Source organism: Mus musculus, chromosome 2, assembly GCF_000001635.26.
Source record: "Mus musculus strain C57BL/6J chromosome 2, GRCm38.p6 C57BL/6J".
NCBI lineage: Eukaryota > Metazoa > Chordata > Mammalia > Rodentia > Muridae > Mus > Mus musculus.
In genome coordinates, this window is record NC_000068.7 from 66,775,487 (window position 1) to 66,786,029 (window position 10,543).

At 39.0% G+C, this 10,543-nt stretch overlaps 1 protein-coding gene across 1 annotated transcript in view; it reads right to left on the reverse strand.

Moving 5' to 3' along the window:
* The window catches only part of Scn7a (sodium channel, voltage-gated, type VII, alpha), a 111,485-nt gene extending 102,061 nt beyond the window's left edge, over positions 1-9,424 (reverse strand). The window contains exon 1 of the mRNA NM_009135.2: positions 9,224-9,424. The gene's annotated coding sequence lies outside the window, so the exon portion shown is untranslated. The remainder of the gene's footprint in view (positions 1-9,223) is intronic.
* Positions 9,425-10,543: the final 1,119 nt, after the last annotated feature.

Consider the following 10,543-nt stretch of genomic DNA (forward strand, 5'->3'; position numbering starts at 1 on the left):
GCAAGCCAGGGGAAGAAAGCCAGTAAAGAACATCCCTCCATGACTTCTGCATCAGCTCCTGCTTTCTGACCTGCTTGAGTTCCAGTCCTGACTTCCTTTGGTGATGAACAGCAGTATGATATGAAAGTGTAAGCCGAATAAACCCTTTCTTCCCCAACTTGCTTCTTGGTCATGATGTTTGTGCAGGAATAGAATCCCTGACTAAGACACCCATCCTCCCCACATGAACACCTTTTCTTAGACAGATATCTAGAGTAAAATATGCAATGATGCAGCCAACCCACGCAGCAAATCCTCCAGAGATCTTAGGAAACCACCCAGTCTTTCTTCATGTATGTTCCTACTTTAGGGTATTTATTCTATTAAAATTTAAATAACTAATCAGCAAGCTTTCTGAAACCAGGAGGAGTTTATCAGGAAACAAGTGTTTAGATTAGTTTTGACAGAGAATTATAATAGATATCATATGTACACATCTGAATATAGATATACATGTTCAAATTTCTCGTGAACTTCCAAAATGTTTTAGGCTAAAATATAAGGATATAGAGGACAGAGAAGGGGACTAAAACTGAAGAATAGGGAAAAAGAAAACCAACAGTTTCATACAGTGGATCCATTAAGTGAAGGTGGCATCTCAGATGCAGGGTTTAGGCAGTCATAATAATATGAAACTATTTCTCATTTAATAGTTGTCAAACTCTTTTGAATGAATGGTGTTCAACATCAGACAAGAGCAATGCATGACATCATCATGCCCTTGCCATACAAATAGTTGTTCAGATTTTTGTTAGAACAATGATAGTTATAAGTCTACCATTCTATGTTAAATTAGATTTGCTTCAGACTAGAAGGTGCCACCAGCTTAGGTGAAAGGCAGAGAAATGAAACCATTCAACAGGATATGAGTTTTTGAGACTATAAGAAGCCAACTGCTAATCAATTTAGCCATTTAATGGTCAATTTGGACTGACATCTTTGGTTGTGGCTGCCTCACTGCACTTAGTAGATGTATTGGAGCTTATATTTCATCTTTGCTGCATTCTAGTGTGACTCACAGCTGAAACATCTGATATATTCTTTTCACTCAAAGCTCTCTGACTATTTTCCCCATGGAGTATTACACATAAATCTTATTCAGTTCGTTGTTCTTTTCTTTTTTTAAAATTGGAGTATATGAAATATATAATCATTGATTTCTGAAAGCTGAAGCTTACAAGGAAAGATGATTGTAAGTAATAAAATTCTGAGAAGCCTTAATAAAATTATCATAATCAATAATTTTAATGGTGAAACTCTATAGTGACATAAAAGAGAATTATCTCAGTTATCAGCCTTTGGTTGACTGGCATATGTTGGTATGCAATGGGTACTATGATATATTTGAGATCAGAGTATAATTTTCTGTATTATTTTTTTTTTAGGATAACATGCTTTTCAGTTGGTATAGATTGTGAAAACCCAGAAATTGAAGTCATACAGTGAAAATTTGAGAATAAGAGTATTTTGACTGAGATAACAGCAGTCTGCCTATAAGTTGGCAGCCATCTGGAATACTTCTTTTGTTTAATCTCCTTGTTGTTCTACTTTTCCTAAATCTGGGTTGGTTATTGTTGGTATCTGCTTCCCAGTCTGTAACTTGTTCCTAGAATTTTATCTAGCCTGATCTATGGACAATTTGTACACTGTCTTTGGACATAAGGTTTTGAAGTTCTGATCTGTAACCAGGTCAACTAATTTTGGCTGTAAGCAGCTCACTAAATCATGTGATGGCATTAAACTTTGTGTTTTAAGTGATCTACGAATGACTTATTATAGATGGGAAGATTTGCAGAGATAAATGAAAACATTACATGACTTAATGTAAGAAACTTAAAATTCTACAGATTTTGGAACCCATAAAGGCATCCTGAAATCAAGCCTCTATGAATGCCAAGGTGATATTTAAGTTAATGTTGTAAAATATATTTTTGATTCATGTACATTATAACACCTCTCTCTATCTCTCTGTCTCCATCTCTGTCTCCCTCTCCCTCTCTCTCTGTGAATGTGTGAGTGTGTGTGTGTGTGTGTGTGTGTGTGTGTGTGTGTGCGCGCACTTGTGTTTGTGTGTATGTATGCATGTAGGGACTATGATCAGAATTTTTTTTTTTTATTATATTTTTTTTTCCATTTTTTATTAGGTATTTAGCTCATTTACATTTCCAATGCTATACCAAAAGTCCCCCTTACCCACCCACCCCCACTCCCCTACCCACCCACTCCCCCCCTTTGGCCCTGGCGTTCCCCTGTACCGGGGCACACAAAGTCTGCGTGTCCAATGGGCCTCTCTTTCCAGTGATGGCCGACTAGGCCATCTTTTGATACATATGCAGCTAGAGTCAAGAGCTCAGGGGTACTGGTTAGTTCATAATGTTGTTCCACCTATAGGGTTGAAGATCCCTTTAGCTCCTTGGGTACTTTCTCTAGCTCCTCCATTGGGAGCCCTGTGATCCATCCATTAGCTGACTGTGAGCATCCACTTCTGTGTTTGCTAGGCCCCGGCATAGTCTCACAAGAGACAGCTACATCTGGGTCCTTTCGATAAAATCTTGCTAGTATATGCAATGGTGTCAGCGTTTGGATGCTGATTATGGGGTGGATCCCTGGATATGGCAGTCTCTACATGGTCCATCCTTTCATCTCAGCTCCAAACTTTGTTTCTGTAACTCCTTCCATGGGTGTTTTGTTCCCACTTCTAAGGAGGGGCATAGTGTCCACACTTCAGTCTTCATTTTTCTTGAGTTTCATGTGTTTGATCAGAATTTTTAAGAGATTGTCAGCATGATAATTTTAGTTACACCATTATTTACCATGGGAATAATACAGAAGCAGCCTCTTTGTCTATCAACAGAAGAACTGGTAAATCAGATATATAAAATTCAGCCATAAAGAGAAAGGAAATTCAATTATTTACATTCCTTTTTTGTTAGATTATAATTCTTAAAATTTTAATTCAGGATGTTATGAATTATGAGTTACAAATATTGGTTTAATAAGTGAGGATGTGCCAACAAAGGCTTAAGAACAGACTTTATCACTGTTTTTAATGGGGTCTGCAACCCTATAGGAGGAACAACTATATGAGCTAACCAGTACCCCCACCCAGAGATGTGTCTCTAGATTCATATGTAGCAGAGTGGCCTAGTCGTCCATCAATGGGAAGAGAGGCCCTTGGTATTGCGAAGATCATATGCCCCAGTACAGGGGAATGCCAGGGCCGGAGTGGGTTGGGGAGCAGGGCGGGGGAAGGGTATAGGGGGCTTCGGGGATAGCATTTAAAATGTAAATGAAGAAAATATCTAATAAAAAAAAAGACAAATTTCACTTACAGTCTAGCAAACATAGATTTTACAATGCCTCAATTTTATAACTAGGATTCACTGTGTTTGAATATGTCTTGTATTGAAGGAAGAGGAATTAGAGTCACCAACATTCAGAGTGGCATAGTCAGCTTAATTATAAGAGCAGTGGCAGGACAAACTTTTGAATTGCTAAGAATTATTGTTCAGAAAGGTCCCAGAAACCACAGTATAACACACACTGTAGCCATTCCTTTCAGCTGCCACAAGAATTACATGGCAAGAGCCCATTGTAAAGCCACACACACATTGACTGTAGGACACAGAGAACTCACGCTCAAAATTAACTAGAAGCTTCCTGCCTGCTAAGTGATTTCATATTTGTGAAAGATGCTATACAGATAGCTGGAAGAGAGAAGTCATGAGGGGTCTTTCCCAGTGGTAGACTTTGAATGCTATTACACTGACTTGACAGGCAAGATCTGCCTACTGGTGCAGTAGTGGGAACTATTACTGAGTAGTCATCCCCTTACGGTTAGAATGGAGGTTTGTCTCACAAGAGGTAAGAAATACTTGATAGAAATGCCCATGGCTAGGTGGAACAACATTATGAACTAACCAGTACCCTGGAGCTCTTGACTCTAGCTGCATATGTATCAAAAGAAAGCCTAGTCGGCCATCATTGGAAAGAGAGGCCCATGGGACACGCAAACTATATATGCCCCAGTACAGGGGAACGCCAGGGCCAAAAAAATGGGAATGGGTGGGTAGGGAAGTGGGGGGGAGGGTATGCGGGACTTTTGCGATAGCATTGGAAATGTAATTGAGGAAAATATGTAATAAAAAATATTTAAAAAAAAAGAAATGCCCATGGCTACTTGGAGAGATAATATCCCCTTAGAGGGCACTTACTATTATGGTTTTGCTAAAGCAACATGATATAAAACTATCTTCAAAATATTGTTTATTACTACTATGGATGGGATGGTACTCTCATCCTTGACCAGAGAAGTGGCTTGTTTTTCAGTTAAATAGCAATGAATGCAGAATAGCTGCTTAAGGTGCAAAGAATAATAAATAATGACTGTCTATATCAGTGGTGATCAACCTTCCTAATGCTCTGATCCTTTCATAGAGTTTCTTATATTGTAGTGACCCCAACCATAAAACTATTTTCCTTTCTACTTCATACCTGTAATTTTGTGACTGTTAGAAAACATTATGTACATATTTTTAAAGATAGAGAATTGCCAAAGGGGTTGCAGCCCGTACGTTGAGAACACTGTTCTCTGGCCATGCCACCACAAATACAGTCTGTGCCACTTCAGAATAAGTGACAGAAAGGTCTTTGAAATTATGAACTCAGGAGGTGTGGTTTCCTCCACTGGGATTCACAAGATAGGGCCAGAAAACATTCAGTCCTGGCTGTTCTAGTCATTGGACGAAAAGATCTTCCCAACCTCAAAGGATCCATTATTACCACTGGGATGTGAGATCTCTCTAGTTGATATTGTATTACCCAGGAGATACAGAAAAGGGCCAAGACAGATAAAATGAGATATATTTTTATAAGTTAATTCAACATAAAGAAAGATATCATTGTAGCTGGGAATCTATTGGGTATTAATAGATGCTAGGAAAGTGGGATGTCTCCCTCCTCCCACCCAGTGGTAAGTTCTATTGGTGACTCCACCATGCTCCAGCAGATTGCTTTACACTATGCTTTACAGACAGAGCCCTAGTTAGATTTTTGTGAGTCAAAACATAAGATAAAAACCAAAACTAACTGAAACAAAATGCCATGACAATGGGAAGGAGAGCTGCCGGAAGGAGGGAGAACTGGTAGGAAAAGAAGGGGAATAAGAGAGTATAAAGGGAGGCGAGTATTCTCGGGATGCATTATATACATTTATGAAGCCATCAAAGATGAATCTTTATTTTTTAAAGAAGAAAAAAATACAATCTACGTTCAATACGAATTTGAATGTCTGCAAGAACACAGAGGGTATCAAGTCTGTGGAAGGTGGTTTCAACACAGTGAACTTTCATAACTACTCAGGCAATATAATTATGGGAGAACTCCAGGCACCAGGGTGAAAGCTGTTCATATGACCAATATCCATTTGAATGTTTCTATGCCAATTTCATGGTTCCCTAGGAAGGTCTACTACTGAGATTGTGAAATCTACCATGCTGTTCTTGTCTTCTCTACAAAACAAGCATGCTGGGGAAAAGCCAAAAGCTTTCGAAATTAAATATTCTTACAAGCCTAGTCTGTCAAACCTTTGACCAGAAACAGCTGGCCAGAGGCCATTTAAGACCTCAAAGGAGAGGAATGCTCTCTTGTCTCTGTTTGAGAAATAAAAAGGGATCCAGAAATGAATGTAGCTTGTACCATCCCCAGCAACCCTAAGATCTTTGGACAACAGTATTAGATGCCAACGGATCTATGCAATGTTTGTGAATCCAGAATGGGATATTTCCTGGAAGCCCAAAGAATTCTTGGGACTGCCTCTTTACTTCTCTAGATCATCCTGAGTCTGCCTGACATTTTAGGATCCCATAGTCCTCCCAAACCACTGTAGGCTTTCAAATATGAAAACTAAACATAATAGCTGCCCACCAATTTCAAATTGGAGAGCAACAACAGGGAAACTTTGAAATAAAACTGAGCTGAATGACAATGAATTCGTTTTTAATCTCACTTTGCACTGGGCAAAATCATGACCAACTTAGGCCTATATGGTCAAGGGAAGATAGAATCTATGGACCAGAGCCAAAGTGGCAACCTATAATCTGTGATTCAGACGGTGATGACTCTGTTGAACTGGAGAGCTTCACTCTTTATGTTTAAAACACAGAATATAGAATATTCCACTGGACACAGCTTATTCATTCAAGAACTATGCTACCCAAAGAATCAGCATCTGGTATTCTAGTTGGAAAGCAACATTCTAATTGTAGACATTTTAAGTCTGATTTTTTTTTATGAGCAGGACCCTATGTTTAACTTTTCTTTCAGTCAAGAACTTTGACACCTACACAATGAGATTGATACTCGACCCTGCTATGGAGCTATCCCCAGTTATTTTCAGCTATCATCAGCAGAGTGAGCTGAATCTACAAAGCTGGACCAACAACAGGAAGACTTTATTGTTTGGTATAGGAGAACAGAGTACAATAAGAGAGATCCTGGTTTATAAAGAAAGAAGCAGTAACCACATAAATATATGCAAATCAGAACCTTAACTGAGTCAAGAGATATGACAGAGCATATCCATAGCAACCATCATATGAAAGCGTTCTATTCAAAGCCAAAGGCTCCATCTTTCAATGTTTGGGAGGTAAGACTTTGCCTATCTGATGTTATATCACCCAGGAGATAAAGGAGAGAGGAAGGCTGATACAAGGGAAATGATGACTGTTTTACAAATTAAGCTCATGGGAAGAAAGAATCTTTGCTAACAGTCAGTGGAGGTTGGTAGGAGTTACAGATAGTCTCATGATCAGCATTAATATTGGCTTGTGAAAATAAAAGGCCAGAATCCCAAAAATGTAACAATAATTTAAGATATAGAGACAATGAATTTGTGAGAAAGCAATGAGGTGGGAATAAAAAGGGTAATGAGGTAAAAATGAGGTAAGCAAAGGGGGTAAGATACTGTAATTATATTATAATTTCAAAGATTAAATATATATTTGAAAGAATGTCTCTTGTGAACAAATGATTCTACCATAAATTCTGAAGACAAGGTTTAAATTGTGGTTAGAGAGAGTTGTGTGTGAATCTCTGGGTCCTGCTCTGACATGCAGAGCTTACTCCAGTGAGGGTTAGAATTGGAAGCATTAGCACAATTCTTATCCAAGGAAAGGCAGGATATTGACTTTCTATTCTCTCTCTCTCTCTCTCTCTCTCTCTCTCTCTCTCTGTCTGTCTGTCTGTCTTTATCCTGTGTATCTCTTATATGTGTGCACCAGAACTTGTGGTGGATGACTCTCCATTTCTAATCTGATAAGACATGCATCACCTCAGTTGAGAAATTTCAATCATAGCACATATCATACCTTGTCCATTTATTTGCTCCACAAGAACCAAGAGACAGAATGTCCAGTGCCCACATGTTTGGTTCTTACCCCACTTCTCCAGGTGAGATTGATAAGCAGCTGGACAGGTCCCTAACATATCATCCAAGGCTAGATAACCCCTATTTCATAGTCTCATGACCAATTTCAGTTAATTCTGTGATTTTAGATATACCCATGAGTAAAGGGGAGCTCAGGTTGCCCTATGCAGAACTGTAAGACTGAATAATGAATATCCGAAACCAAGGATTTTTAATGCCTAAACTTGATTGAATCCATATTAATAATTATATCAAATAAATTCCAAATGGTCTACTTGCTGTGTTTAATATTTTTAACTCATAAAGTAAGGCCATATACCAAAAGCAAAATTTGAAATTAAAAAGAGATAAAGGATAGATCATATTTACAGTAGACCTAAGAGAGCTATAATATGAGTTGTACACCATTTAGAAGGATGAACTCTTACAGGTTATACTATCCTTTCAAGGGTATGCATGATGAGAGGCATAATCAACTTTCTCTTACTCGTGTAATTCTAGAACAGTTTGTCTAAAGACCCCATCTTTCCATATGGATGCTACAGTTCAAATGGGAGTCACACTGGTAAATTAGGGAAAATGCAATAGTTACACAAATGATTACTTTCATAATACAATTCACATAGTCTGTATTAGTTCTCAGCAGGAATTAGTTAAATGTCATTTTTAAAAGTCAGGAGAACAAATTATGATGACGTTAAGAATATATTAACAATTCATATTGTTACACCAAATGCAAATGAAGTATTATAATTCTAAATTCCCCAAATTTTACGGCTGGGATTCTAGTTCAATTAGTAGATAGCCCAACAATTCGTCCAATTATTACTCAGAATATGAAAGTAGGAGGGTAACTGTAAAGTGAGTGAAAGAAGCCCACAGAAGAGGAAAGGGGCTTTTATTTCTTATGGATCTTGGCTGTACTACTTGTAAAAGTAGCAGCTGATAATAGCACCTAAGGGCTAGTCATGGCAGGCAAGGTGCCAGGATTCTGAACACTCCACAGCAGGTTCCTTCTACTGTGCTTTATATTCTCTCTAAACGCCTACCAAAATACTTTCACCCTTCTATTTCAGTTTTTCCTGACCAAAATCCACATGGCACATTGAACAAGTCCATCAGCTGAGACGATTATATGGATCCAGCATTAGCACTGCTCTGATAATTTTGTAAGTGTTGGAGGTATCACAACCAGAATAGCATCATCCGAAAGGAAAAAGACGTCTAGAAGCAACGAACGTGCTTGAGAGATCACATAATACAGCAAATAAAATGTAAGCCATGTTGAATCAAATACTGTCAAACTCCAATCTGCTCAAGAGAGACACACCAATTCCAATAGCATTCCTCATCTGTTTTAATACTGAGGTTGGCACTTCAAAAGTTCCACTCTTGAATGTGCAATATTACCCAAAATACAGAGTCTGAATTCCTTAATAGTATAGTCCAACTCTCATAACCTGCTTCATCTGTTCTGACCATCACTTCCTAGGGAGTTCTAGAAATTTTACAGAAACAGATTATCTCTTGGTTTCAGTTTACCTGGGTGATATACCTAACCACACATGCAAAGCAAGCACCCACCTTGCAACTGTTAGTTCAGGTCTAGATATTACTGTTCTTTTTGATTCTCAAACATTTCCCAAAGATTGTACACGGGGTGGGGCGGGTGAAATGGGACGGAAAAGCGGGGTACAGCCATGAGCTATCCCCAATCCTGGAATTGTCACTAAAAGATAAAAAAAAAAATGTACTTACTTGCTGTCAAATGCTAGTCTTCACTAAAACTCCAGCAAGAACCCCAGATGCAAGGCTCACGAGAGCCCTTTGCTCTCCTGGGCTTGTCTTCTCAGATCTCTACTACGGAGGTTGTTGCAATGTGGTTGCGGTCCACTGCTGCTTCCAGCTAAACACTCAGCCACCAGGCTAGCTCCACAGACCCAGAGACCACCTACAGACAGATGCCTAGCAAGCCTTGTAGCTGTTTTTGTTTCCTTTCCCTTCCTGCCTCTCTTCTCTTGGCCACTCCCCCACCCTCATCTCCAGGCCAGTCTGTGACTCTAGAAGCTAGATAAGCGTGGGCGGCTGATATTGACAGAGACCCAGCTGCAGAGGCAATAACAGCTTCAGCAGTGGCTTTGCATTCCCCTGCTCCCTGGGAAGGATCCAGTCGGTCAAGGGGGATTAGGATTTTGTGAAGAGAGGAGAGAGCTGGGCAAAGACATGAAAGGTCTAAAATGTGGGAGAACAGCAAAAGCAGGATGACGCTAAATTGTGTGTTTGTATGCCACTGAGTGTGTAGAAAAAGGGAGGGAAGTATATTAAGGGGAGGATGGCAAACGCAGGGTCCTGATCTGCAGAAAGCTTTCCCTACACTGGTCTGGCTGCCCAGTAGAACACATGGGGCTAAAATGTCAGCCTGCACTGTCAGCCTTCAGGATGGGAACTGGACATTGCAGTGGATGCTGTTCTGTGCAGGTGTGCAACTGCTTAGGAGGTACTTTATTGGAAGACAAAAACCATTGCATATTTGTGTCATACTCTAGCCACTGGAAGATAAGTGAGGCACAGAGGAGACTGTTATTGTTCTTTTAAAAAATCGGCATGTTCTACATCTAGAATGTGTTCTGAGGGGTTTAGGGAAGATGTGTTTGTTTGTTTGTTTGTTTGTTTTCTGAGATGGAGCAGAGGTTTTGAAACAACATAGACCATTCATTGTATAATCCTATTTTGTCCAGGATTTATTAAAACTATGGTTTGTTAAAAATCAGCATATGTCCATGAATAAAAAAATATTTTACAGAATTTAATCTAGTACTATTATCAAATCTAAAAATAAAAGTAACAATTTTGCAATGCCAAATATCCACTTGACTTCTTTCTCAAAGATGGTACATGGATTTCCAGTTTTTCTTGCCCACATTTTGTAGTGTTATTACAAATGCAATTCTTAGTGTGCAAAGTATTGTCTTGGGGGCAATCTGCCATGCTTACCAACACAATCCTATCTATCTTTTATTATTTCCAACCACAAATATTTTGTAAAACATTCTCAAAGCTAGGCAAATATCATATGGA